Source organism: Heliangelus exortis, chromosome 7 (assembly GCF_036169615.1).
Source record: "Heliangelus exortis chromosome 7, bHelExo1.hap1, whole genome shotgun sequence".
NCBI classification, from domain to species: Eukaryota; Metazoa; Chordata; class Aves; order Apodiformes; family Trochilidae; genus Heliangelus; species Heliangelus exortis.
The window spans coordinates 33,382,099-33,409,411 of record NC_092428.1 but is presented as its reverse complement, the minus strand read 5'-3'; the positions used below and the strand labels follow the sequence as shown (position 1 = coordinate 33,409,411).

At 43.5% G+C, this 27,313-nt stretch overlaps 1 long non-coding RNA gene across 4 annotated transcripts; it reads right to left on the bottom strand.

Annotated features, from left to right (window-relative positions):
* On the bottom strand, positions 1-27,238 carry LOC139798690 (uncharacterized). Of its 4 annotated transcripts, XR_011726915.1 has the most exons (9): positions 27,141-27,238; positions 24,976-25,185; positions 24,386-24,745; positions 22,457-22,534; positions 19,715-19,878; positions 15,094-15,237; positions 10,838-11,931; positions 10,164-10,283; positions 8,550-9,629 (listed from the first exon to the last, which is right to left on the bottom strand). It is a non-coding gene; the product is annotated as an uncharacterized lncRNA (long non-coding RNA). The 4 variants fall into 4 exon arrangements; XR_011726916.1 differs by lacking the exons at positions 8,550-9,629; positions 10,164-10,283; positions 10,838-11,931 and adding exons at positions 1-488; positions 6,706-6,840; XR_011726914.1 differs by having other exon boundaries at positions 10,164-11,931.
* Between the last annotated feature and the right edge of the window lie 75 nt (positions 27,239-27,313).

Genomic DNA, 27,313 nt, shown 5'->3' with positions numbered 1-27,313 from the left:
GGGATTCACCAAAGGTTTAGAAATCCAGTATTCTCCACAGCACTGAAATCAAACAATTACACTCTTTTGGAAGGTCACCATACAGATTTTTCTTTAAAAAATACATAATTTTTGGTTCAACAGTTGCAGCTGATTTCTAATCTCCAGTCCGTGGGTTTGCATTTCCTCTGCATGCATGTGCAAGCACAACCATGGATTTTTTTGAGGTACCTGGTGAGATTCGTGTGAGCATTTGAGATTAGACTTGAGCCTTTTAGTCTCTTTCAAGTGGTTAAATAACTGCCTCTCAGGCTCAAACCAAACCAGTCTCAGGAAGGAGCTGGAGGAGCATTTTAAGATAAAGCTGTTACGTTCTGCTTCTGGACTGGCAAGTGCCTGAGAGTTGCTTTTTGTTCAGCTGGAGTGGGAGGTCCTTCATTTCACACCAGGACTTCTCTTTGAGTCCCACCATGCTCTTTTTGAGGTGGTCCTTGCCTGGCATCTCTTGCCTAGAAAAAAGCCCCCCCAAAAGGTGGGACTATGAGGAGTAAAATATTTGAAACAATTTGTGACTAAATACACATACATTCCTCCAAAAATTGAATGCAAACATCCAAAGAGCTTTTGATACTCTTCCAAGCTTGCTTTCTGATTCAGTCTTCAACTTCAGCCTCCTCTGTCACCACAGCTGGCTTGGTCTTTTGATGAACCCTTACTGTAAGCCTTCAATTGAAATTTTGCCCAGCTCCATGACAAATCAGTAATTCCAACCTTACACCCTGAGTCCTACCCCACAACATTCCTGTGAAGGGAAAGAACCAAAGGAATTTGCTGAGGTCACCCTATTGCCTGCTACCAACCATGAACAACAGGACCTTCTTCTCCACCTCCGAGCCACAAAACACCCATCAGAGAATTTGTGCTGCCAACCCAGCCAGGAACAGGGCTCTCAGGGCAGTAAATTGAGATGTTTGTCCTTTCCCTCCCAAACCTGGTACATTTCAATCTGTTTAATTCTCTCAGGAAGTCAAAGCTCAAGTCAAGGCAGAGCCATAGTGCTGCACAACTGTGATGCTCTTGAAGGGAAGGGTTTGCTCCCAGCCTGCTCTCTGTGTTCTGCCTTGCAGAAAAGTTTGGAAAGGTTTAGGAGTGCCTAGGTGCAGAATCTTTACAGAAGATCACAAAGATTTTTTTTTTCCAGTGAAGAGGGTTTTTTTAAGGAAAATTAGGTTTACCACTATTTTAAACGTCAAGGTTTTGTTAAAAAAAAAAAAATAGATTGTGTTTTTAAACAGATCTTTGATGGATATGAATGACTGAAAATTTGGAAAAAATCCCTTAGGATTTTTCCTTTTTGGATGGCTGGTTTAAGTTCCTCAGAGTTTCAGGTGCTCGTTCTTCTCTACTTGTTGTCTTCCAGCCATCCCATGTGGGTGAATCCCCAAGACCCCAGACACCAGGCACTTGTGTCAGCAGGAGAGGAGCTGGCCTGGGTTTCTGGAAGACACAAGAGAGCCAGGACAGGAATTCTGCAAGGAAATGAGGGCATCCAGCTTTAATTTCCAAGAGGCCTCTGCTATCATTTCAGCATCCTGTTACACTTTGGACTCACTCATTTTGCACACGCAGAAACCCAATTAGAGCTGCTCAAGGAGTCTCAAAAAAAAAAAAAAAAAAAAAAAAAAAAAAAGAAAAAAACCAAAGAAAAGTCTTATTTAGAAGCTTTGATTCCTACTGCAAAAGACACTTCCCACTCAATATTTTAAAATAGTCACAGCTGGCAATGCCTGAGCTTGGGACAGAGCTTTCCCAGTTTCTCAGATACCAAGACAAAAATGATTATTTAATCTTTTTCTTCTTGAAGTCTAATCAGGACAGGGTACATTTTGGATAGGAATCATTCCAAACACACACACACACATTTTTTTTGTTTGTTTGTTTTTGGGTTTTCTTCCTGAAAAGTCCAACAGATTAACTTTCCTCTCTGTGCTGCTGCTGCCCAGACCCTGCATTTCCTCATTTTTGACACGAGTGGGATTAGTGGGGGTTTGTAACAAAAGCTTTTCTGACAGTCTGCCTACCCACGGCCAAACCCAGGAATACTGGGAATGCTGATGAGAAAGCCTGCTTGCTTCCAGCCCAACGAGGTTTGGAAAAGTATTTAAACTTTTGGAGCTTAACTAAACCTTCAAACCTTTGGGTATTGTCACACTGGGAACTGTGATAACTGCAGGTTTTATTATATGTCTTTCTCCTGCTATTTAATGTCCAATTAATTTCATGATAGGGCATATTAAAAAGATGCTTCGTGTATGGAGGAGGATTGCATTGTGCTCTAACCATTTATTGCAAAGCTACAGAGGATATTTAAAAATAAATAAATGTTAGCTTGTCCTAATTTTTACTGAGGAGAAGAATTAAATAACTGATCCTTGGTTTAAATCCAAGGTTTTAAGGAAAGATGGAACAAGAAAGGCTTTTTTTAGAAAAACCAAGCATTGCTCTGGGGAATAACTGTCCCTCTGACCCCTGTAAAAATCAAGACACAAGGCCAGCATATGGAAATTACTTTCCTCTTGACCCTGACTTGCAGAAGAGAAGCCTGGAAACATTGTGCTGTTTGTTAGGAGCAGAATGGTTAAACTCCTTCCCTCCCCACACAGCAAAATGGCAGCACAGCCATTGTAAATGCTCACCTCTGCTGGGGCACCACTGCAGAGCCTGAAATCCCTCTCAGCTGGAAGGAAAAGGGCCAATGTGAGCTCTCTTTAAAAGATTTTTGGAAGCTGTTGAATATGCAATGGTTAATTGGCTCCTTCTGCCTCAAAAGGCAAGGACAGGTGCCTCCTGGTGCTCATGAATGGTTGGGTTTAGCTCTGAGCCTCAAACATGTCCCTGGGCTGTTCAGGTGCTCCAAGTGAAGTGATCCCAGGCACCTGGGTACTGCCTCCTTGCAGGGTTGGGTCCTGGGCCAGCAGTGATGGTTCTGCCTGGTTCTGCCAAGCCATCCCCACCCCATGGTGAGGTGGCACTGAAACATAGGTTGGGGCAAACCTATAGATAGAATGAATATTTGTTTGTTGTTTTGTTTTTTTTTTTTAAAGACCCCAGATATCCATGTAAAATCCTAGCTAGGTAAGTGGGTGCCTTTTGGTTTGCATTGACCTGGGCTTTGTGTGGCAGGGAGCAGCAACCAGGGGTGGACACTGCATCCCACCTAAGAGCTTCCCACACAAAGTTCCCTGCTGGTTCCTTCCCCTTTGGTGTCACAGTGTTGGGCTGGGGGAAACTCCAAGGCACAAGGATCTTACCAGGTGACAGGTTAAGCAGAACACAATGGGACATTTGCATTTCCACTCCCTTCCTCCCTAAGTCACTCCTCACAGCTCAGTTTCCAGGCCTAAATATAGAGGGGTGATGTCTGCACGTTCTTTTGTTCTAAAATGCAATTAATTTTTTATTAGAAGAATTAAATAATTAATAATTTCACTTAAACTTCCCAAAAACTCTCCACTGCTGGAAGGACCTCGTGGTGCCTACACCAGACAGATCTGCTCCCTGCAAAACCTTTAAAACAATCCCAGCCTCCAGTGTCAGCAGCAAGGCTCAATTTTGGTGGCTGTCAGATGGAAAAGGGCCCTGCTCAGCTCAGAAAAAACTCAAAAGTGTTTCATCTAGAGTGATATTTGCTTAAAAGATTTCCCTCCTCAGCTTTCACTCAAAAAGCCTCCTGCCAGTTGCATCCCAAGGACCAGCTGCTGGGAAATTCAGTGGGACTGTGTGTCCAGGGAGAAGAGGGAAAATTGTTTTGCAGTTTCACCCAAGCCAATTCTGGCAGAAGATGAACATACCTGGTAAACTATATTTATAAAGGGCACGCTGTCTGCAGTGCTGTACTGGCCCTCCAGCAGCAGGAACCAGCATTTTAAGAAGAGATTAAACCCACTCAAGACCCAATATTTATCAGAAGTGCCTGTGCTTTGTTTTTTCCCTGGCCTTTGAGTGTTTTATAGCATGGGCAAAAAAAACCCAAAGGGACCTATGGGGTGGCTGAGGGTTTCTCCTCCTCTTCCTTCACCACCAGCAACATCACCACAAAGTCCTCTTCATAAATACAAATTGCAAACTGAATCCTTCACCCAGCCCTCTCTCCTCTGGTGCTGCCCTCTTTGAAGCTGAGCAAATGATGGGTTACTTCTCAAGCATGGGGGAAAAAAAAAACCAAAAAGGGAAAAAAATTGAGGTTGATTAACCACGGGCGTGCATAATTTATAGGTTGTTTGAACATCCTGTGAAAATGGGCCAAAGATATTTGGTATAAATTGGGCTCTATGTATTCTGGATGATCTCTAGCACTGATTACTGCTCAAGAAGCTGGGGCAGTGGGGCTGTGTGTATTTTTCTGACTCAGTTTCCTCCCAGCCAGCCAACTGGGATGCCTCAACCTTTCCCTTTGCCAGCATCACCAGGGTCAGTCTTTGCACCAGGCTACAGCACCCCAGGGTTTGTCAGAGGAGGAAGGAAGCACTCTGGGAACCAGAGGATTCCCATTTGAAACAATGCCTCCTGGAAGGGAAGCAGGAAAAATGCCTTGCAAACCTAACTCTGGTCCAGGTAGCATCTTGCCTGCTCTGTGACAAGCCTTGCATGTGCCTTTAAGAAACAAAAATTAATGCAAAGCTTATTACAATCCTGGTGGTTGCTAACGCTTTCTCTCTTCCACTGTCCAAGTGTCTGAATTTCAGCTTCAGATGAGTGTGGCCTGCTGGGATTTGAGCTGCCAGTTTAATTAGTGTTCAGTAATTTCAATAATGAGTGACAATTCATTGGGGCTTTTAGGTTGGTCTTCTGTTCAGAAGCAAATCAATAATCCACAGTTTTTCCCCTTCTTTAAAGACAAGAAAGTGGCATGTGAGTTACATCAGATGAGAGAAAATAAATGAGGAAAAGCACAACTCCCTCAGTAACTTGAGAGGCAATTGGCTTTAATGGTGTGGGCAGCCTCCCTGGTTTGTTGATGTTATTGGATGAACAGAAAGGTCATTAGTATCTGGAAAGGGGCTCCAAAGATTCTCACAGTAAACAATTTGCCCTGGCTGTAACCATAGTGATTTGGGTAAATGAACACAGGTATATGGATTACGACTGTATTCCCCAGGCTGCCTATATTATTGCCTCAGAAGATATAAAAACAATTGAGGCTAATTGTATGAGAGTGAGTTTATTACAAACATAAATGGAAGGGGAAAAGAAACCAGATATATTGTTCAGAAGCTTTTTTAATCTCTTAATTTCTTATGTACATGTGCACATATATATGGTGCCCCAAACCCATCAGTGAGAATGCTGCATCCCCAAACACATCTACACCTGGACACCCTCACAAACTCCTGCAGAGATGAAATTTCTCTTTAGTTGGGTCTCCAGTTTGGGTGGCAGAGGTGCAGGTTTAGCCCTCACTGCCTGGGAGCAGGATGCTCTCTGCTGGGGGTGCAATTTAGGTGCAGTTCCACATCTCAGGGCCTTGGTTCTGGGTGCTGCTGGAGTTTGGGCTGCCCAGCATCGGAAACTCCACAAATATTTCCTTTCTAGCACTTGGAGACCGAGCAGAACTACCTGAAAGCTGAGAAAAATGCACTTACCCCTAGGAAGAGACAGCTCTGCATTACCCATCCCACACCAGGCAGCCACCTCCTCCATCAGCAGCATTGCACCAGCATCCAGTAGCAGCAGTTTAATTTTATTTATTTATTAATTTTTTTTTTGGGGGGGGGGAAAAGTTGCATTGCTGCCTTTTGTTAGAGCAACAAAGAGCCAGCCTTGGCGAGGGGCTGCGATTTGCAGTATACAAACCCATTAAAAAAACACAAATGAAATACCCAGCTGGGAAGGTCAAGTCTAATGAGGTGGTCTGTTGTGAGAAGTGGTAGCTCACAGCATCCCCCATGTAGGCCAGAGGTGATTCCAAGTGAACAGCTGCTTATAATTATTATAATCTGACACTTTTCATCCACCTCAGGTGCTATTTTTTTCTCACAAGAGAGCAGATTAATTGTATATCAACTGATATACATAAAAAAGGGTTTGATAGAAGGCTTAATAAAGTAACATTAAATAGGCGCTCCCACTGAAATTCTAATGTGTATATTCTTAATTAAATTCCCTGGTACAGTACAGTAATTCAGGTGCATTTGGATTCCTTTTTTTTCCTCCGCTGAATATGAAGTTTAAAATTATTGTTGCTATGAAACTGCAGGCAAAGAGGAAGGGAAAAACCCTGCAAGCCTGACCCACATAGGCCCCTCTTCTGGAGGGAGAAAAATCAGTTAATGCTCCATCCCTCATTCTGCTCTGACTCTGCTCAGGCCCTTGGTATTCTCATGTTAAAGAATATGCTCTCCCATTAGAATTTCAATAGAGCCCTGCTCCCAGGTGAAAAGGCAATATCCACATTAAAATGAAGATATTATTAAAAAAAAGAAAAAAAAAAGAAAAAAAAAAAAAAAAAAAAAAAGAAAGTACCATGTGCAGCAGTCTATTGACATCACTCTGGAGGGAAACTGTTGATTTAGAGGAGGAGAGGTACCTGGGTATGTGTTTAAATTGAACACTGAACAGCACCAGTTCAGATGCCATTTACTGGTGCACAGGATCTAAACACCCAATGTTCACAAGGACTTTACAAGTCCTAAAATACAGCCCACTATTGCCCACAACAAGGAATACCCCAGTTAAGCCTCTTCTCTAAATATTGCCTGAGTAATATTTGCCTGGTCCACTGTGTAGCAGAAACTTTCTTTCCAGAGCAGACCTCGTGCTGCTGCAGCGCTGTGTTTCATCAGACACCTTTAGTTCAACTGCCTGGAAAAAAAAAAAATAAAAAAAAAAAATTAATGGAATCTCACGAGTCCCACGAGGTTTCCTATTGAAATGAAGGAAAGGCACATGGGGTTTGCTAAAGATTTCAGGCTGGGCCTTCAGAGACCCCGCCACCTCCCAGTGCTGGCACTGTGTGCTCAGTATGTGTGTGTCAGGAAGGGGGAACCTGGAAAAATGGAAAATGGACATTTGTGGGATTGCTGGGCTTCTCCTGGGGGTTCCACAGGCCAGCAGGACTCCAGACTCCAACAATATGCACAATGTTAAAGTGGATCTGCTTGAGATTAATGTCTTTCTTTGGCTTGGATCTCTTGGAAGATCAGACACTTCTCCATGCTGATTTGGTATAAACTGATAGTGTATTCCATGAAAATTTATCATTTGGATCCTTCCCTCCCTATTTCTAGCACACAAGATCTTTGAATAAGCATTTCCTAACTTCCAAAAGCTACAGAGGACAATTTTGCAGCTACTCCAGCCTGCTGGACAAGAGGCAGACCTCCTCACACCCACATAAAACATCCCCTCACATCCATATAAACACAAACTACTTCATATGAATCTTTTGGGGTGACCTTGCCATGGAGTCATTTGGTTAGGGTTGAGCCTTTGGCATGTAAGGAGGAATATATTTACTTTTCTAAACACCAGTTCAAACCTGGAGAACGGCCTGTGGTGTTAAACATGACATTTCAGCCTAATCCCAAACTTCCCTAGCACTTGGGAGAGATTGCCTTCTTCTAGTAATTAGTATTTACTCCTAATTAAATCTTCAACGTGTGATTTTTGCAAACTGGAGAAAATACTTTCTAGTCCTTAAAAAGCTTCAGGCTGAGGTAATGTTGAGTGAGAGAGGTAATGCTGAGGTAAACTCAGGTAAATAGTGAGGTTACTGAGGTAAAGTTATACTGTATTTTGGTAAGAGACCTCAAATATTCACAGATGTAACACATCAGAGCAAAAGTGGGACCTGCAGAGAGATTTTAATGTTTCTGTAATTTACCTAAAAATGTATAATCAACCTCTTATAGGTACTACATCCTATAAGAGGGTGTTTATCCACCTTTTTTTTTTGTTTAATTATATGACCCCTTAGATCAACCTCTTCTTCCCCTCAGAGCCAGGAAAAGAAAAAAAAAACCTTTTAAAAAAATAATTTACATCTCCTCGACCTATTGTGAGGAGGGGGGGAAATGCTGGTCTGTCCCTAACTTAACCTGAGCATACACAAAGTCTTTATTAAACAGGGAAAAATGTAGGAAAATACAGCCAATATAATTTGGGTCCTTCATGTTTGCCGAGGTCTGAGCCTGCCCGGTAACCAAGGAGCAGGCGGCCGCTCCCCCTTCCCGCCATTTCGGGACGGCGAGGAGGAAACCACCCGAGTCCAAAACAGACTCAACTTGGGAGAAAAAAAAAACAAATAAATCTACTCAATTACTCATTAGTCAAAACAAAGGGCAGAGACAAGACGACCCAGGACCTACAGACTTTCCCCCCTCCTGGCCCTCACACTTTGTTCTCAGTGTCTCCGCCTCCTCCCGGCACAGGGGCGACGGTGTCGGGCTCTGGGGTTTGCAGTCGCTTCTTCACGATCCTTACTGCCGGTCGTTTTTCCTCAGGGAGGACTCCTCGCTGTCTTCCCTGGTCCAGCGTGGGGTCCCTCCCACAGGAGAAAGCTCTTTTCCCCCGGGAGAAAGCTCTTTTCCCCCGGGAGAAAGCCCTTGTTCTCTCTTCTCAGGCATTGCTCTCCTCAGGTGCTGCTCTGGGTGGTTCTCTCTATACTTTGCTCTCTCCTCACCTTCCTCTCTCTTCTCTGCTCTTAAACACTTTGCTCTTTCTCCTTTCTTCAACCTCTTAATCCCAGAGGAGCACATGTGTGGTTCTCTGGTGGCCTGAGGACATTTTGGAGCTGGAATACAGAAGCTATTTACAGGATTGCCCTGAGGTGGCTTCTCCGATACCAAAACCAGCACCGAACTGGTCCAGAACAGCCCTGAACTCCCTGCTTGGCTGAGGGGTGCTCACAGCAGCTCTCCCCTCTACCAGAACTTTTTTCCCAGACATCAAGAGTTACGGACATGGCTTCTCCAGTCTCAGTTGTCCTGGAGCCCTTCAAGTCCTTCTTCAGCACAGGGGGAAAAAAAAACCTGGGAGGTGGAGAGTGGGAAACGATGTAAAATCCTTGTGTGGAAGGAAGGACTAAATCCAGCAGTCCTGTTTTCACAGAACGTCATGTTGGGAGGGCCCTCAAGGATCATTTTGGTCCAAACCTTCTCATATTATTATCTGAGATGTCCCAGCACCCCGTCGAGTTGAGACTTTAAACTTTCCAAAGTGGGGGAATCCTCCGCTGTCCCTGAGAGACCATTCCAATGTCTGACTGTCCTCAGAGTGAACAATTTTCCTCATGTATAAAATCAGAATCTCCCCAGGAGCAACTTGTGCCCATTACCCCTTGGCTTATCCATTGTTTTCTCTGCTTTAAGCTTTCCAACCCCCTGGCATCAGGTAGCACAGCTGGTATTGATCACGGGAGGTCAGCCCGGTGGTGTCTTGCCTTTCCATCTGCAATCCATCACATCGTTTTTCTTACAAGTTTAGCTCCCATGTAGAGTGTGGGGCATGAGGAAAAGCCCCAGGAATCCCTTGTCCCAGGAGCAGACCTCACACTCACGGGAAGGAGGGAGGAAGAGCCTCCAAATCCCACTACGACTGCGACTCCCAGCTCGTGTAGTTGCAGTCTTGCTTGTAGCCTCTGGAGCTGTAATCTGAAAGTAAATGGTGATGTATATAACCAGAGCATTCAAAAAATATATTAAAGATGAAGTGGTTGGCATGATTGGTATGGACTACAGCTGCTCTGGCTGCAGTGAGTAATTACAGTCATATTTGCACTGGGCCATGATATCTTTTAAAATGAATTACAGACTCATCGCCCTGCTGCCTCCTGGCAAAGGGAATTAAACATTTATGTATCAACAGTTTATTAAAGACAATAAGTTCTTTTTTTAAAAACAGCTGTACTTAGGAGTTATTAGGGGAAAAAAGTAGTTACGTCTGCCTAGCAATCTCAGCCATTTGGACTGAATTTGTAACAATCAAGCGGCTGTGTAGGGCTGATACTTGGGGATGAATTTCTTAGTGGAAACTGAGATGAAACACCACAGATTTTTAGATGCCTGGGAGGTTTGTCATGCTTTACCACTGTGGCTCATTGGTGGCACTGACCTGGTGGTAGCAGCACTCAAAAACTTTTTCTAAAGATCAAAACCACATTGTGGAGCCGATGGGCATCGGATTACCTGCAGGCCCTTTGCCTCCTCCTTCTGCTGAGTGCATCTAAATACTTCAGCTGGATGGGGCAAAAAAACCTGCTGACATCATCCCTGAACTCTGTGCTCAGATTTTCCTGTAAGCAAATACTGAAATAACCATGGGAGAACAGCAGTTAGATGAGGAGAAACGCTAAGATCCTGATTCAGCAAAAGCTTTTACAAAGGTATTTAAAGTTAAGCACATGCTTAAGTGCTCTGCTGAATCAGGGCCTCGGGGAGGTCTTGTTATCTATGAAAGATTTCTAAGTGGGAAAAGTGGAGGAGGAAGGCAAGGTGTACAGTTACAGCAGGAGTGGAAAGAGAAAACGTGGGAAAAGTTTTGGGGATGAGGCTATTGTTCTGACTTGCTCGAGAAACTCAGCAAAGATCCACAGAAACTAAGGACAAATGTCCAGTCAAATTAAAGAATAAGACAAAGGGAAGGGAACTGGAACTGGTAGCACATGAACTGACAGTCAGGCAAGTGAAAAGCAGAGGAAAACTTTGCTGCTGTGTGTGGAAGGACAGGAATACTCCAGGAAAAAAAAAAAAGAAATATATTAAAAACCACGACACAAGAAACCACCACAACAACAAAACCAACCAAAAAAAACCCCAAACAAACAAAAAAACCCCAACAATTCTGAAGTTTAAAACTGTACCATCAAGGTCTCCTCAGCATCAGCTCTAAAATGGAGAGGCAGGCAGCCACAGTCTGAGTTCAGTTTGCTCACTTTGGTGTTGAAGCTGTGAGCAGAGGGAAGCTGGAGGGCTGAGCTCTGGAGTACAAGAGGCTCTGGGCCAACAGGAAGGGGGGAGCAGGATGAGGCCTTTCTAGGAAGCCAGCTGGTGCTGAGGACCCCATCTCCTCCTTACCTGCTCTGGGGCTGCACCCCACCTCTGCCACTGCCTGTGGGCCCCCTGAGTTTCATGTGGTGCCCTCAGCCCCATCCTGCAGGCCTTTGGGACGTGAGGATGGATCCCTCAGGGAGCTGCAGTGAGTGGGCTTTATCACCAGCCCCAGTGGGGGTGAGGACATCTGACAGAACTGTCCTGGGATGGGGGCCACAACCTCACACTTGGTCCTGGCCAAGGAGGCACAGCATCACCAGCAGCCGTGGTGCTCAGCCTCATCATCCATGTAATTTTTTACCATCTGGTGGAAAGCATCAACCAGATGATGATGTCCTCTGGTGGACACCACCATGATCTCATCAACCTTTTGGGGACACTAGAGCTCCATCAGCCGGGTGGGCATCAGGGGCTCATGCAGGTTGAGTTGTCTCAAACTCGTGCTGTCCAGGAACCTCTCTTCAGTTTGAAACACGGTGCAGTGAGTGGGAATGACCATGGGAATGTTTCCTTCCAGTGTATCCTCCTCATCCTCAGTAGCTCCATTAGGGCTCCTTCCAGTTTGTCACTCCTCTCCATTGTCCTCACAGGAGGCCTAAAGCCAGGATTTAAACTCAGGTGGCACAAATAAACCTAAGTGTCTTCACAACTTAAAAAAAAAACCCAACATAATTTCAAGTGACTGGTCTCTTTTGAGTCTGCTGAGTCCTTGTTCTGGAGCTGGGAAGGAAGGAGCTTCCTTGCCAGAACGGTTCAGCCTCGGTCATTTTCCTGGCGGAGAAATGCAGAGTATTTGTGGGTTGTGTTTGTTCCTGGAGCAGACTTCCAGCGGGCGTTTCTTTGATTGTGCCCATGTAATATGAGGATTATCAGATTTCAGTAACTTGCAGTTCTCCAGCCTGGCCTGTTGCAATAAATTAAAACAGGCGTTGTGCTTAGTCCAGTATCGGGGTGCTTTAATCACGTAACGTGACCATTAGATTCTCTGTCCACAAATTGGCCACAAGTTGGGTCAAATTATCAAATTACATTACTGGAGTAATATTAAAATCATGTGAGCGGGTTTTAAATCCCAGTAGTTCATGAACTTTTTTTAATATCTGCCAAGCTGAACAATGGGACCCTTTGCAATCCCCCAGTGAGCACCTATTAAAACCACAATTTACAACTATACATATCATCTAACGTGTTAACCAGGTGTTCCAGTGTTATTGTTTGAAATTCTACCTAGGTTTAAATCAAATGAAGAAAAGCCAAAAGTCCAATTAAAATCCCACATTGCCTCTTTATCGTGGGTAGGTGAAAGACATTTGTTATAGATTTAATGGCAGAAATCTCATAAAATTTTAGGCCATCCTCTTTTCTTCCCAGTTTCTTGTTTCTTGCTCAGATTCTCACAGCTTACTGGCATTTCCTGTTCTTAGCTGTAAAAAAAACAGAATAAATCTAGGAATTTCTGGCTTAATTTTAGTAGCATCCTGGACACTCCAGCAGAATTTGACAATTGAGTGTTGTCATGGGATATTAAAATCCTGCAGTGGGCCCATTTAAGCTATTATTTCATAGGCTGTCCCTTAATCAGTTCCATCCCTTGGCTCTGCACTCTTTGCCAACATGTGTCTATTTTATTTAATAGTTCAGTGACAACAAATTTATGTTGCTAAGCTCCAAAAAGTAAACCTTACCAAAATACCTCCCCAAACTGCCTTTACAGACATCCACCAAAGTAATATGGAATTCAGTTGTCTTCACTTGCCTGTAATTACTTCCAGACCCGGGCTGCCTATCTTTGTCTTTAGCCATTTTTCTCATTCCACCCCGGCCCAGAAATCGTGGTGTTTCTTTACATTTATGGTTTTCTACTTAGATTTCATTGTCACCCACCCCTCCTACCTTTTGATTTTAGCAGACCTTGACATTTAACTAGTGACCTAGCTCTCCCTCCAAATATATGTTTTCTTCTCTGCTTGACAAAAGACTTGGGTTTTCAGTGCCCAATAAAACAAATTAATTTTCTTTCGGTGCGACAACCTTCCCCACCCCCCCTCCTTTTCTCAGGCATTAAAACTGGGACAGGGGAGGAAGTCCCCCTTTGCCTCACTGATTTGAAATCCGTTGAATGTATGATAAACGAGATCAACTTTTTGTGCAGAATTAGTGAAACTGGCAAAAAAATAAATGTGTCAGTTACAGCACATCTGTTCTCTTTTACGCTTTACTTAAGAAAATAATTCTTGCCAGATCTTACCCACCCATAATAATTACACAATTTTTACAGATGTAGTTTGTAACAGCTTCACTTTGGTCCAAAACCTTGAGTATGACTTGCAATGAATTTACTTCTTGGCTTGCACTTTATTATGTTTTTGCAATAAAAGGGCTGAGGTAAAGTTATTTGTTTCCAGCTCTGCACCTTTTCCTAACGTTTTTGCAAACAAAGCTGCTAGGCTAGGAATGATTGTTGCTGTCATCACCACTCTGACTCTTGCAATTACGACACATTTTGCATTTGGATATTTCATTTGGCGTTTTCCTTGGACTCTGTTTTCCTTGTTCTTAATTCCCTGTTCTTTGGGAGCACCCAACCAGCAAGAAGGGTACTCATGCACATCCAGCTGCAAATGATGAAACTTCCACTGATACTTGAAGACAACAGCACTAATTATTGGGAAGGGGGCCTGGCTATAAAATTTGGAGCCGGCTCAAGAAATCTCTGCAGAGCTTTGATTTGGCCCCTGGAAATGCAACTGGAGATCCAAAGTTCAGGGCACTTCCATGCCAGGATCTTGGTGTGGGCCAACCTCTAATTGCAACAGCGTGGCAGGCAGTGCCACTGTCATTAGGCACTGCCTCGATCTGCAAAACTTCATAAATCAGATGCAAATATTTTCAGCTGCTGAAACTCGCCATAAAATACCCTGGCCTTAGCCCAAATGAATTCTGACATCCAATTTTTTAAAAAGTGGTGGTGGCGGGGGGAATTAAAAAAAAAAAAAAAGAATGAAAAAGAAGTCGCAGTTTCCTACCCAAAGCAGATAGGATGTATCGGGTTTCTTTTTTGGGGGGCCAGATGCTTTAAAAAAAAAAAGATTTATAGGGAATAGCACGTTGTTTCATGAGCTGAACAGCCCAGGAACAGTGTGTTGGAAGAGGACACTGTTTGATAGAGAGGCGTGGACGTGGTAGTGCCCACAAGGTGATTTTTGATCTCATAAATGACACCTCTGTGACTTTGAGAGGGGAGGGGTGACAAGTTGGTCACCTCCAGCCACAGTGATCCTGTGACTCTCTGAGCTGCAGGGCCCTGGAGCTCACCGAGCACTGGGCACCCAGGTAGATCCCTGCCACACTAACTGGTATTATTGTTATTATAATTCATGGCATAAACTGTAACCACTTGCAACTGCTACAGGCTGCACAACCCAATTAAGAGCGACAGAAATGGCTCCATTTAATGGGTCCAATGACATGATAATGTGTTCAAAGGGTCAGTGCCCTACATCGCACATCAATGGCAGTTGACACACTGTTTTTTAATACTACCACTTAAATATGCATTAGAGGTTTAAAGGCAGCATTGAAGTAATGAGAAGGGTTAGACTTAAACTTATAAGTGCAAAGTAAAGTGTGACCTGCAAATATAAGTGTTGATAAGTCCAGGGTAGTGGTTTTTGAGAGTGAATGCTCTTTTAAGATTTTTTTTTTTTTTTTTAAACTTAGTGCTCCTGCAAAACCCAAGGTGTTTTCTGAGCTCAGTCCAAGCAGTGAAGCCCTCACCAAATGAGGTCTGTAAACAGGACAGGGCTTTTTGACCCCAAAAAGATGGCATTGTGCCCATAAACGTATTGCTTTTTGAAATGGAGTTTATGAAGCCATTCAGTGAGCAATCACAACACGGAATAAGATCTTGTCACAGCACGTTGGACAGCTGGGCATCATTCCTCTCCACCCCTAACCCCAGCCCTGTCCTCCTGCAAACATTTCCAGCCCTTTTTGCAGCACCTGCAGGAGAGGTGAGATCAGGACACCCTCCCAGGGCTCCCTTCCACTCCAGAAAGGTGCTCACCCCATCAGAAGTGGCTTCACAGCTTCCCAAAGTCGTCTTCTGGTGGCACTGGGGTCTTTGATCATTTGGGGCTGCTCATTAAGCCGTTTCCACTGGTTTACCAGTTCAGTCTTTTTCTTCTTCTTGTAGATAGCTGAAGAAAACCTAATCAGAACAAAATAAAGGTAGAAAAATGTGATGAGTTATTAGGGGCTAAGAGACTTGTGGTATCACTATCAGTTTTGAACCTGTTAGACACTAAGGCCATGGCATCAAAAATGTTCTGTCTACAGAGACACATCCTCCAGGCCTCTCCCTCACTCAGCTGTCCTGAGGAGATCAGGCAAATTCACTGTGAGTCTGACAACCTTTGTGGGGTTTTCTGTGACAAGGCAAATCCAGCTCTGAAACCCAAATTGTCTTCTCCAGGTTTTGGCCAGGCTGTGGGACCAGCAGCACGGAGATGGGCAGGGTTAAAGGGTGAGCACCAACCCCGGGAATCACATTTAATTTAAAAAACTGGGAGAGAAAAAAGGCATTTCTAATATTTTGGCCTTCGAATAATTTTTTAAAAAGCTGACATCGTCCCTCTAATCCCATCTGAACATTGTGTGCATGCGATTTAAATATGTTAATAATCACTCCCTGCTCCTGTCATTTAATTTCTTTTTTTTTTTTTTTTTTTAAAGTTGTTTAGCCAGATCCTGGAGCGGGTCCAGTTCCCTTCTTTCCAGCTGAGCCCTTTCTCTCTCACCACACGAACACATTGTAGGGCTCATTTTTTGGAGATAACAGAAGGCATTAGCTCAGTGAATCCTTCCTTCCTTTTCCTTCCTTCCTTTTCCTTCCTTCCTTCCTTCCTTCCTTCCTCCCTTCCTCCCTTCCTCCCTTCCTCCCTTCCTCCCTTCCTCCCTTCCTTCATTCCTTCCTTCCTTCCTTCCTTCCTTCCTCCCTTCCTCCCTTCCTCCCTTCCTCCCTTCCTCCCTTCCTCCCTTCCTCCCTTCCTCCCTTCCTCCCTTCCTCCCTTCCTCCCTTCCTCCCTTCCTTCCTTCCTTCCTTCCTTCCTTCCTTCCTTCCTTCCTTCCTTCCTTCCTTCCTTCCTTCCTTCCTTCCTTCCTTCCTTCCTTCCTTCCTTCCTTCCTTCCTTCCTTCCTTCCTTCCTTCCTTCCTTCCTTCCTTCCTTCCTTCCTTCCTTCCTTCCTTCCTTCCTTCCTTCCTTCCTTCCTTCCTTCCTTCCTTCCTTCCTTCCTTCCTTCCTTCCTTCTTTCCTTCCTTCCTTCCTTCCTTCCTTCCTCCAGCGCTCACTCTCTGCCCAGCCCCGCACCCGTGCACCAGCAGCAGCAGCAGCACAAAGAGGCTCTGTGGTGATGTGGCAGCAGCACATTTCCAGAGCACCGTGCCCGGCTGCCTCCCCCATCGACGGGAGGAACCTTCTGTAATGAATTTAGATGATATTCAGCTCTGCTACCCTGCTTAATTCACTCGGTGGCCTTGATGTTATAGGAGATGAGCAAAGGGACCGGGGGTAAATCCGGTCGACTCGGTGTTAAAGTTAACATTAACAACAGTAACAGCAAGCTCCCGGTGTTCGACTGTCACTGACCCTTCAACACGACTCAAAAGCTCTGTGATTCCCATATTTCCCCTGCTAAAGCAAATACAAGCCCGCCCGGTAGCGCGCGGTTGGTTTTGAGCGTGCCCTGCGCTGGGTGGTCTGGGGACTTATCCTACTTCCCATCTCATTTGCCTGCAAACGCCTTCACCTTGTCAGGGCCAATAATTATCCGGCCGGCGATGCTCAGAGCTGCCATTCCTTAAGATTGGATGAGATTGAAGAGGCTGAGGCTCGGCTCCTCTGTGCATTTTCTCCGTCAGTTAGTGTATACACTGGGGGCCCGGCGAGCCCTACAGCAGAGCTACACTAACTTTCTCTCCCCTTCCTTATTATGGAGCTTAATAACAGCAGGCAGTGTATTAATATGTAAGAGATCAAGAGATTATTGATTAGAATCACTTGGCTAATATCCCCTGTCTGTCATGTAGTTCAGCAGCCCTTTCATGATTTTTTGTGTCAGTCCATTTAAATATTCATGACGGAGTTGCTTTGTACCTCCACGGCTGAATTTCTAATTAATCTGTCAAAAGAAATACAATATGCCCCTAAGCCTTATTATTATAAGGGTCAGCTGAAACAGAGCTGGCCTGGCTAGGCCTAAGGGGTAATTAATTATAACAATGCGGTGTTTACCTTCGTCGGTACCTGCGGCCTAAATGAGTGCTAAATTAGACTCAAACCACTTCAGTCCGTGTTTGAAGCACCCCGATATGCCAGACTAAATCATAATGATGGGGAGGAGAGAGCGGAGAGCCGCTCCTGTGTAACAACATAATCAGCAATTATAGCTAGGAAATGGGGAGAAGGGGGAATTTTATCTCATTAGAAGAGCCCGAGCAGAAAGTTTTTTTTTCTGTCACCAGCTCTTTTCTTTCGAATTCAAATGATCCCACTCTAAAGGTGAGGGATCTCAAATTTAATTCCAGTGCAGAAAGCCAGCCTAATTAGTGGTATACTTTGGCTAAAATATGAATGACATTTGCTCCAGCTTGCAGCGGCCTATTAATAGAGGGTGTCAGAGTGAAACATTAAGTGTATCATTCTTCTGTCAATTTATTTCTGTCATTATTGTTTCTTTATTTCCTCTGCCACATTATGGTCACTAATTTCTCCTCACTTTTATGAGATTCTTAATGTGGGCCTTTAATGAACTCCAAAAACTCAACCACAACTCTGAAATTAAAATACTAGTCTCCTGTCAGTGTGACGCGACAGAGTAAAACTTGAATAGTATCATTCTTCTGTCAATTTATTTCTGTCATGATTTTTCTTTATACCCTGCCACATTATGCCCACTAGTTTAATTCCATTTTTATGTGACTTGTTAATGTGAATTTTAGGTGGCTTTTAATCACCTCCAAATTTGTAGAATATCACAATAAATCATAACTGTATCCCCTCTTATGACAATTTATTTCTGTCATTATTTTTTATTTCTCCTGCCTTATTACAACTCCTAGTTTCATCTCCTCTTCTGTGACCTTTACATAGTTGCATTTTGAAAAGGGAGCCGGGCCAAAGTTTGCTCTTTTGCAGTGTCTCAGTGGTGGCAGTGGCACAGTGATGTTCTGTCCATCTGCTGATGCTCTGCCCATCTGCCAATGTTCTTGCCCATCCTCACCATGGCACCAGCACCACCCACAGAGCAGGATGGGTGCCTTGGTGTGCCTCAGCACCAGGAATCTGGCCCAGCGTCACCAGGGTGCCTCAGGTAGCTTTGGAATTAATGACATTTAATGATGCTGTTGATTGGGGCCAGTCTGATTCATCTGTGCCAGGAGAGGCTGAAAGCACTTGGTGGTGGGGAGTCCTGATTCCAGCAATCTTTGGGGGACAGAACAAGCACACTCATGATGCAGCACCAGGAGTCAGTGGGGGATGTTCAGCACCTGCACACATCCCGTTTTTAGGAAAACTTGTGCACCAAACAAAGAAACTTGGGTCGTCACTCACAGAAAAACAAAAATCCAAACCAAACCTTGGTATTTTCTCTCCTTTTTTCCTCCCTCAACTAGCTGCACACCTAAACTTCAGCCTGGCTGAGGAGAAGATGCAGTTATCCCTATCCAGCCTTTGGAACCTGTTCATAAAGCACCTTTAAATGATGAAAAAGGAGATGAGTGGGATCTTTTTTCCCTGAGATGATTGCAAACCCAATCATTCCCAGACCTTTCCTTCTCTCCAGACCAGCACCATCTCTCCATGTCCCCAGCAGGTGATGCCAGGCAGTGGCTTCTCTTACCCACACATGCAAACAAAGAGTGGGGAGACCAAAACCACAGCTCTGGTGGATTTGGGCTAGGCTGGAGGAGCAAGCAAACAGCAAGTTGGTGGCTACACCATGAATATGCTAAGCCAGTATTGATTTGGGCTGGATTTGGGCTGTAAAGGTCCTGACACCCTCATTAAAAGATCCGGAGAAATGCACAGAGGCTGTCCTGGGGGAGCACCACTGGTTTTCTCTGGTGTGGATCCAAGCCCACATCACCTTGCTTTGGCAAAAATTGCCAGCAAAGATCCAAGGGTCTGACTTTCCTGGGTCCTGGGGCCACCAGGGAGATGTTTTATCCCTGTCCCCCTGGGGCTCAGATGCAAACTCCTGGAGTTCTGTGAAGATGTTCTTGGGCACGGCCAAGTTCCGAGCATGCAAAGAGCGAGCGCTTCCCTAAACTGAAGGCACTTCCTGACCAGTATAAAGTGAACAAATTGCACAGAGGAGAATTCTTCTGAGAAGTGTGACTCCATATTTCCTGCATCTGCCCACTCTTCCTAAAGGAGGAGGAATTAACAACCACTTCAGGCTCTAGATGGCCATCAATTAGGCGTACAGAGGAGGCTCTCAGGAGAGCGCCAGCAAGGACCATGATCAGCTATAGGCCTGCTGAAGGATGTTAAATGACTGTAGGGTTTAACTTATATTTACCTTTCCCCATAAGTTTTGTATCCTTTATATATATATATATATATATATTTTTTTTATTTTTTTTTTTTTTAAATTTTTTTTACTGAAAACATGCACACACATACCTTGGGAGCCAGCGTTAAGAGCGGGTGGCGTTGGTCTCCTTGGACACCCAGCTCTCTGCAGGAGGTGGCAGCTTCAAGGCAGGGGCACCCTGTGTTAGGTGCTTCAAAATCCCACTCCCTGGGTACATTTCATGAAGTAATCTTTAAATATTGATCCAGAGAAGCTAAAAATGGAGAGAACACTGCACAACAATTTGGGTTTGGGCTCCGTTAATCCAGGCTAAGCAGAATCTGTATCTGTAAGGTCCCTTATCAAAGCTAACTATTGGTATTTAGCAAAGGCTTCTTATAGGCTGCTAAAGCATTGAAGTCCCATGATTTCCTAAAAATCCCAAGTATTCAAATTTCCATACAGTGAGGCTTTTTTATCTAATTTAAAACAAGTAACAAGCTTACTCTATACATACAACAGATCATTAACTTGATAAGATACTGGTAGCATATTAAGTGAATATTGTGTCGTGCTAGCAAAACAAATACAGAATAGAAATTTGCTAATGCAAAAGATTTTTTGTATCATTAGGACAGGGTCATCTTTTGGTATTCAAATAAGTAAACTGAATTCCATCACTGAGCACTCCAGCTTTTTTTTTTTTTTTCCCTACTCTAATTGAAAGCAAAAGCACAAGATGGAAAATGGTCCATACAAACGTGAAAGGCTTAGGTTAGATTATTTTAATCATTTTATTTTATTTTATTTTATTTTATTTTTGGAGGGTGCAATTATCTGAGACATTAGCTTTTATAGTTTTACTTCCCCTTTTGTATTTCCATCCTTGCCAATTCTTACTGCAAAGAACTGTTTTCATTTTAATCCAGGCTGTGTATCACACTTGGTAGAGCCCGCTTGCCTCTTTTGCAATATTTGTTGAAATAAAAGTATATTTTAAACCTATGAAGCCTCTCTCAGTAACATGCATATTAATTTTAATTACAAAAAGGCCCAAACTTTCCGTCTGATTTCATATTAAAGTGCTCTTTAAAATTCCAGCACACTGGAGAGACAAAAACATTAACAAAAATATATTTACACATGGGGTGTTTCTTAAGGAATGAATTATAATCATCTCAGAAAAAGGGCCTTAAGGGGGAAGGTACCAAGAGGACTGAGGCTGGTGCTGTGGGAAACACGCTTTATACATGCACTGTATTGGCAAAATTTGCAGTCCTTCCCCTTGCAAGCATGGCAGGGCCTCAGAGTTACTTCCTTTGTCTTTATTCACAAATATTTTGGGGGATTTTTTTTGTCTGGACATTGGAAAGTGTCTGCTTCCTCCTGGCTGCAGGAGGCCACGAGCTGCACCCCGGGATTACCCTGAAAGGTGCAGAAGGTGCCTGGAAAGCACCTCTGCCAGCTCAGTTTGGTGGGGGTTCTTTTCCAGCATGACAAAATCCCCAATTTCTTTCCTTTGATATCTGTATTTAACGGGCTAATTTTTGCACGGCATCAGAAAATTCCTCAAAAAAAGATGAGAGGGGAGACGGTGGACGGGGCTGCGGAGCTTGCAGACTTCTGTGGGTTTTTTAAATTCTGTCAGCTGGATATTGACTGACTTTCTAATGCACACTCCTCTAATTCTTAATTAGAATGACATAGCTAATTAATAAGTTTTTTCCAATTATAAATTAACTTAGGATCAGAACTCTGGCTTTGCATGTAATTTCCTATAATCGCTAAAGCTACTGCAAAAACATGTCTCCTACCAACCGTAACTTTTTTATTTAACACAGACAGACAAGTTCTCACTGGGTTTAAATTTTACAGCAAATTATCTCTGTTGGGATTTATGAAGGGAAATTAAAAAAAAAAAAAAAAAAAAATATTCAGAAGAGTTTTCTTTTTCCCTTTCCCTTTTCTTTTTGTAACGTTTCTTTCTTTCTTAAACAAAATAGCATCTCTTAATGGACAATTTCTTTCCGAGATTTAAAAGGAATTCATCTTAATATTTTAATGTTATTACAGGGAAGGAAGAAAGAGAGCAGGTGATAATTCGTTTTTTCATAACTGTTACCACCTTTTCATGGTTTCTGCAAAAATGATTTGGGAGGATCCTGCATGCTGCTCATTTATAGAATCTTAACTGGAGAGACACTTATCTCTTTAGTAATGAACCAGTGTAATTAAAGGTGGGAATGTGGAAGAGTTCAGGCACTGGCAACATGTCACATAGTTGGCTGCTGCAATTCCTCAGTGGTTTATCAAAGACTACTCCTTTAATATGGAGATTACACTTATGTACTTGTCTGAACTTGAAAGGCATTTGCCTAATTTACTTATTAATGAGATGTAAATCTATTTGTACGGCACGTCACAAGTTTCCCGAAATCGCTGCTACTTAACCGGTGATAAACCCTCTGATTTAAACGAAAAATAATACATTTAGCTTTCCACATTCATTCTGTTAAAAATTGATATAGTCTATGTTAAATTTATTAATATTGCTTGCTGTCATTCAGTTTGCAGCTCTTACTGAAATATGACTTGACAGCGGCCGCATTAAAGATGTATGCCATTGTATTCAACAAAGATTAATGAAGCCCGGTAAAAATAGCTGTAAAAGAGAAAGTGATCCGAATGTAAAATCAGTGAATTAAATGAGGCCTTGCATACCATTTGTTAATATGCATGAGGAGGGAGGCAGCGAATGAAAATGTCTCCCTGCAAAGTTCATTTGGGAATGTTTCAATATTGTCTGAATATCACCAAACTATTGAACGGCGGCTTAAGAGAGCCCCACGTACCTCTGAGGTCCGGGCCTGTGTGCCCTGCTGAGAAAGGCTGCAGACAAAACCTGATTCACTGGCAAACGGGAGGGAAGCCTGCAATAAAAAAATAAGAATAAGAACCCCAGCTTGTTAATATAAATACATACGGGCTAGATGTCTGTTCTCCTCCTTCTTCCCCCCGCTCCACCTTTCTCCGTCTGTCTGCGGTGGAGGCTTTCAATATTCAAGCCACTTGTGATGGAGAGCTTTAATGCTGGGTGCTGCTTTTTATGGAAGAATTGCATGTGGCAACACTTAAAAGGCTTAGATACTCCAGATTTCCGTGGGGTTAATGTGTCTGGCTGGCTGGGTGTCACAGCTACTCGCACGCCGGAATCCGTGTGACGAAAAAGACTTCGCCGACTTCTTTGAATATTATTTTCAGGGAGTGATTTATTTCAGCAGCCCTCATTATAAAATGCTACTGAATTTCCTAACGCCCAGGTTGAGGCTTTCAGATGAATTAGCACTGGCAGAAGATAGCAGGCAGGGTAAACGTGCTGTGTTTGCCAGTCAGGGCATTTGGGTAGACTCAGGCTGCTGCTGATGGGCTTGGTGGCAGATTTGGACACCGCAGGTGTGCAGAAAAACTGTTCCAAAACCAGTTTAAAAAAAAAAAAAATGTGCGTGTATATATATATATATTTTAATCTGCCTGCCCCTTTGGTAGTAAAGTAGTTAATGCACCCAAAAGCCAGTCAGCTGGGAGGCAATTTGGAGGTAGAATGTCTACACGGGTGATGTAAAAGCTTGTAGAAAGGCTCTGCCTAAAGCACAAACTTTCCCCAAAGCACCAACCCTGGTGTTCAAACTGAGCAATTCTGAGGGTTTTTTGTTGCAAGGCTCAGCTCGTGTCACCTGTTACTGCAGACTCAGTGTGGGGCCCATGTCACCCCAACCCCCCATGCTGGGTGTTCTGCAGAAAGGGATGGAGCTTGGACCTGAGTCCTCTTTTGGTCCAGGGATGCAGAGAGCCACGTGCTGAGCACATTCCAGGTGGCCTCCAGCAAGTCCCTGCAGCTCAGTAGTTGCTTATGCTCTCCTTTGAAAATTTTCAGTGATGAAAACTTTCCTACTTCTTTCTCCCACTGTGCAACCACAAAAAAAAAATAATAAAAAAAATAATGCTGGAACCATGATTATTATGCAACTTTTTATCTTTTTCTAAATAATTTCTAGGTTATTTTGGGTAGAGCATAAGGATCATAGTCTGAAGCATATGGATAAATCTAGAACTCAAAAAAAAAAAAAATTATCTATGTCTACACTATCAGATACTGGGTGACACGTGAAACTGCTTTTCCCAGCCCAATGTCCTTCAGATGTCATGTCTGAGGAAACTCTTGGTGCCCATGGAATATCTGCTTCAGCTTCTGCTTAATTAAGAACATTTGTCTAGTTGCAAGCCTCGAGTTCATCAAGAGGAGCCATTAAAAAACAAACAAAAAAAAGGAAAACAGCAAACATCCAATGGGGGGGGGGGGAAGCAAAGAGCCCGTCCTTTGGGTTCCCAGCTCTGCTGGCTGGAGCTAATGAAAACCATCCATAACCATCCATTTTCTTGGAGTGCATGGGCAGAAAGGGAAAAAGCAACTGCCAGAGGAGCAGTAGGATCTCCCCCTTCCCCTTTTGCTCTTTTCCTGAGGATTTTGTTCCCCTTTAACCATGGGACAAGCCATGCCCCAAAGCTCCCAGTGCCACTGAAGCTTCATCAGGGAAGGGAAAGTACCAACATCCAGAAGGGAGAAGGTGAAGTGGCCAGAGATGCCTTGGAGTGCTTTGTCAGAGTAACATTTTGATAGCTCCACTCCTCTCCAGAGTGGGCATCTTTTTGGAGTTTTAAGTAAGAAATCAGGAACAAGGATCTGAGATTGTGGAATAAATTCCAAGGGAGAAATCACTCACCTCTGAGGGTGGGGTGTTCACAGCTTTGGGTCATTCTGAGGAGCAGGAAATGCACAGTCTGGAGAGCAAGCAGCACACCACTGAAGAGCTGTCAAAACAAAGAGTCCAACGAGTTGCCCTTTAGGTATTTTGGTTGAAATTATTTCATTCTTGACCCTCACATGCATTGGGTCACAGAGGAGACAAGGGCCTTGAATAGACACCCAGTTGTTGTGGTGCTGGCACCCACACTGGCTTTGTCCCCCCTCAGCACGAATGGGTGCAGCACAGCTTACCCTTGGTGTACCCATGGGCCTCCTTTCCGTGTCCTCTTGGAGCTGGCTGTAGCCTTCTGGAAAACCTTTGGAGTCTCAGTTCCTCCTACAAAGAGCCCAAAAGACGTGAGCAGCCACCACATCACCCTCACCCCACCCCAGCATCGGGCCCTGCAACTCCTCTGCTACACTTGAAATGGGAATGTGGTTCAGAAAGGAAAGGAGGGGAGAGCCCCCCTGATCTGGGATGATTTGGCCAACCTTGCAGTTTGTTGTTTGTGAGTTTTTTGGTTTGTTTGCCAAAAAATGGGAAAAGCAAACTCTCGTTTCCATTACCTTCAGCCTGGGAGGTGGGAGGTGATTTTTCAGCCCTGGTTTGGTGCAAAAAGCTCAAAGCTGAGGTACAACCAGTGTCTCCTCACCCATGAGCAGCTGGAGTAACTCTCCATTTATTTTGTTGCAGCAGTTTCATTAATTGTAAACCTGTTGGTGGTTGAGCTCTCTCCTCGGGCTTGTTTACAAAGAGGTTTAACACCGAAGATGTGCCTGGTACAAAAAAAAAAGAAAAAAAAAAAAAAAAAAAAAAGGTCTTTCGAGGGAAATGTTAGTCCCTCGAGTGGAAAATAACCCCTAAATTCCACTACTAAAATTTTAATTTTCAAAAATGTTACACATTTGCTATAAATAGCTGTCATCTGTCAAATAAACGGAGCAAATCCTGGGAGCCTCCCTATCAAAGGAGACCATTCCGGAGGCAGCCTTTGTCTTAAATGGCTCTGTAGACATGGCTTGTGTTGGTTTTTGAGTAATCCCAGCCTGTTTATAATCTCATCTATTTCATGGAGAGGATATGAAAATAGCTCCCTGCTGTATGAAAATTATCTCTCTGCCAGTGCAGCCGATGGAGTCAGTCTATTGAAAATAATGGAGTGAACTCAGCTCCGCCGTTTATTTCAATGTGTGAAGTCTTTGCACATCATAATATCAAATAAACTCTGCTGCAAACATCATCCTCATATAATTGTATTATACAAGAGGAGTGTCACCTTTTGTTTAGAAGAGTACCATTACACTTTTATGATATACTTTAAGGAGAACTAGATGGTCCCATTGATTCTTGTACTAGCGTTTTACATCAAAAGACCTACGTCTGCAGTCCAGGTCACTGAAATCACAAATGAAGTGAATTTAATGGTCTAAGTTTGGTCTCCAGAGAACAACAGAATAGTTAGTGCCATCATAAAGTCTGACAATGCAGCCCTTTTGGCAGGTTTTTGTTGATAATAGGCTTGAACTGCAATCTTTTCACCATGGCGTAAGAGGATCTGTTAAAGCAGGCTTCAGCTCCACTGGCAGAATAAAGTAGGGGAGGCTGGAAAGCACAATATTGTGCACACCTGCACCATACCTAGAGTAAGGTTAATGCAGTAATATCTGTGTGAAAACTGCCTCACCCCCACATTAAAAGCAGCTTATCATTAGGGATTACCTAGCCACTGCACCAGCTGCAAGTCTTTACTTAAAGACTTAAAGGTAAAGCTCTTACAGTTCCCAATCCAGTGACATTTGCAGCTCACTATAATTTATTGAATATCTTCCAAAGAGCAAACACAGGATTTCTCTTGGTACTGTTTTAGTTGGGTTGTAAACGCTTGCCATTTACCAAGAGAAGATAAAAAAAAAAAAAAAAAAAAAAAGCCAGGCACATTTACACTTTTGCAAAGCATCATGTAATATTTTGAACCTGTCTTTTCATGCTGACTCTTTTCATGTGCAATCGAAGCACTGTTTACTCATTTAAAGCCTTGTTACAGCTCAGCTCTGAAGTACAGAGCATCCACGCTTTGAAAGCTTGCACAGAGCACCCTGTTCCTGGGGTTCATTAGGAACACCCCTACTTGACTGGAGAAAAAGGGTGAATTTTTCCAACTTTCCCTCCCAGGCATTCAGAAACATTCCCCCTTCAGCCCTTCATAGTCCTGCTGCCAAGACCTTTAGAGACTTAATACAGATAAGAATCTGGAAAAGAGAAATTTATTGAGGCTATCTCCATTTATAAGGCACTGATCTGTTGATGGAAATTAAAAAGAAATGGTTAAATAAGCCAAATTACATGCTGGGTGATGAAACATTTTCTTCGCCTTGCCAGTAACATGCATGCAAATTATATTAATAGGCTATAATTATGTAAACTTTATTATGTGTGTTAAAGATAACATTAAAATTATAAGACAAATGACACTTAATCACCAATGGAGGGTAATGATAAAAGAGTCAGCAAAATTAACAGGCAGCATCAAGATTGTTGTGGTTGCTCCAGCTAGAGGAGTACAATGAGCCATGGCCTGGGAGATAATAATGACACTGAGCACTTACACAGCACTGCTCACCTTCAGACTGCCTCCCCAGCAGTAACTAATTATTATATGAGGATTTCAGGCCTGCTTGCTGACTCTGTTCCCCAGCTGCAAACATTCAGGTGCTGCACCTACTTCACCTACCTCCCAAGCCTGAAGTGTCAGTCTTCACCTCTCCATCCTCCCCCAGCAGGCTGAGTGCAGCAGAACAACGTCTCATATCCTGCAGAGAAGGGAAGAACGGGATGAAATGAGGGTGCTGGACAATCACATGGGTGCACAGCCACCTTACAGGGATTTCTCTTCATAATTCATAC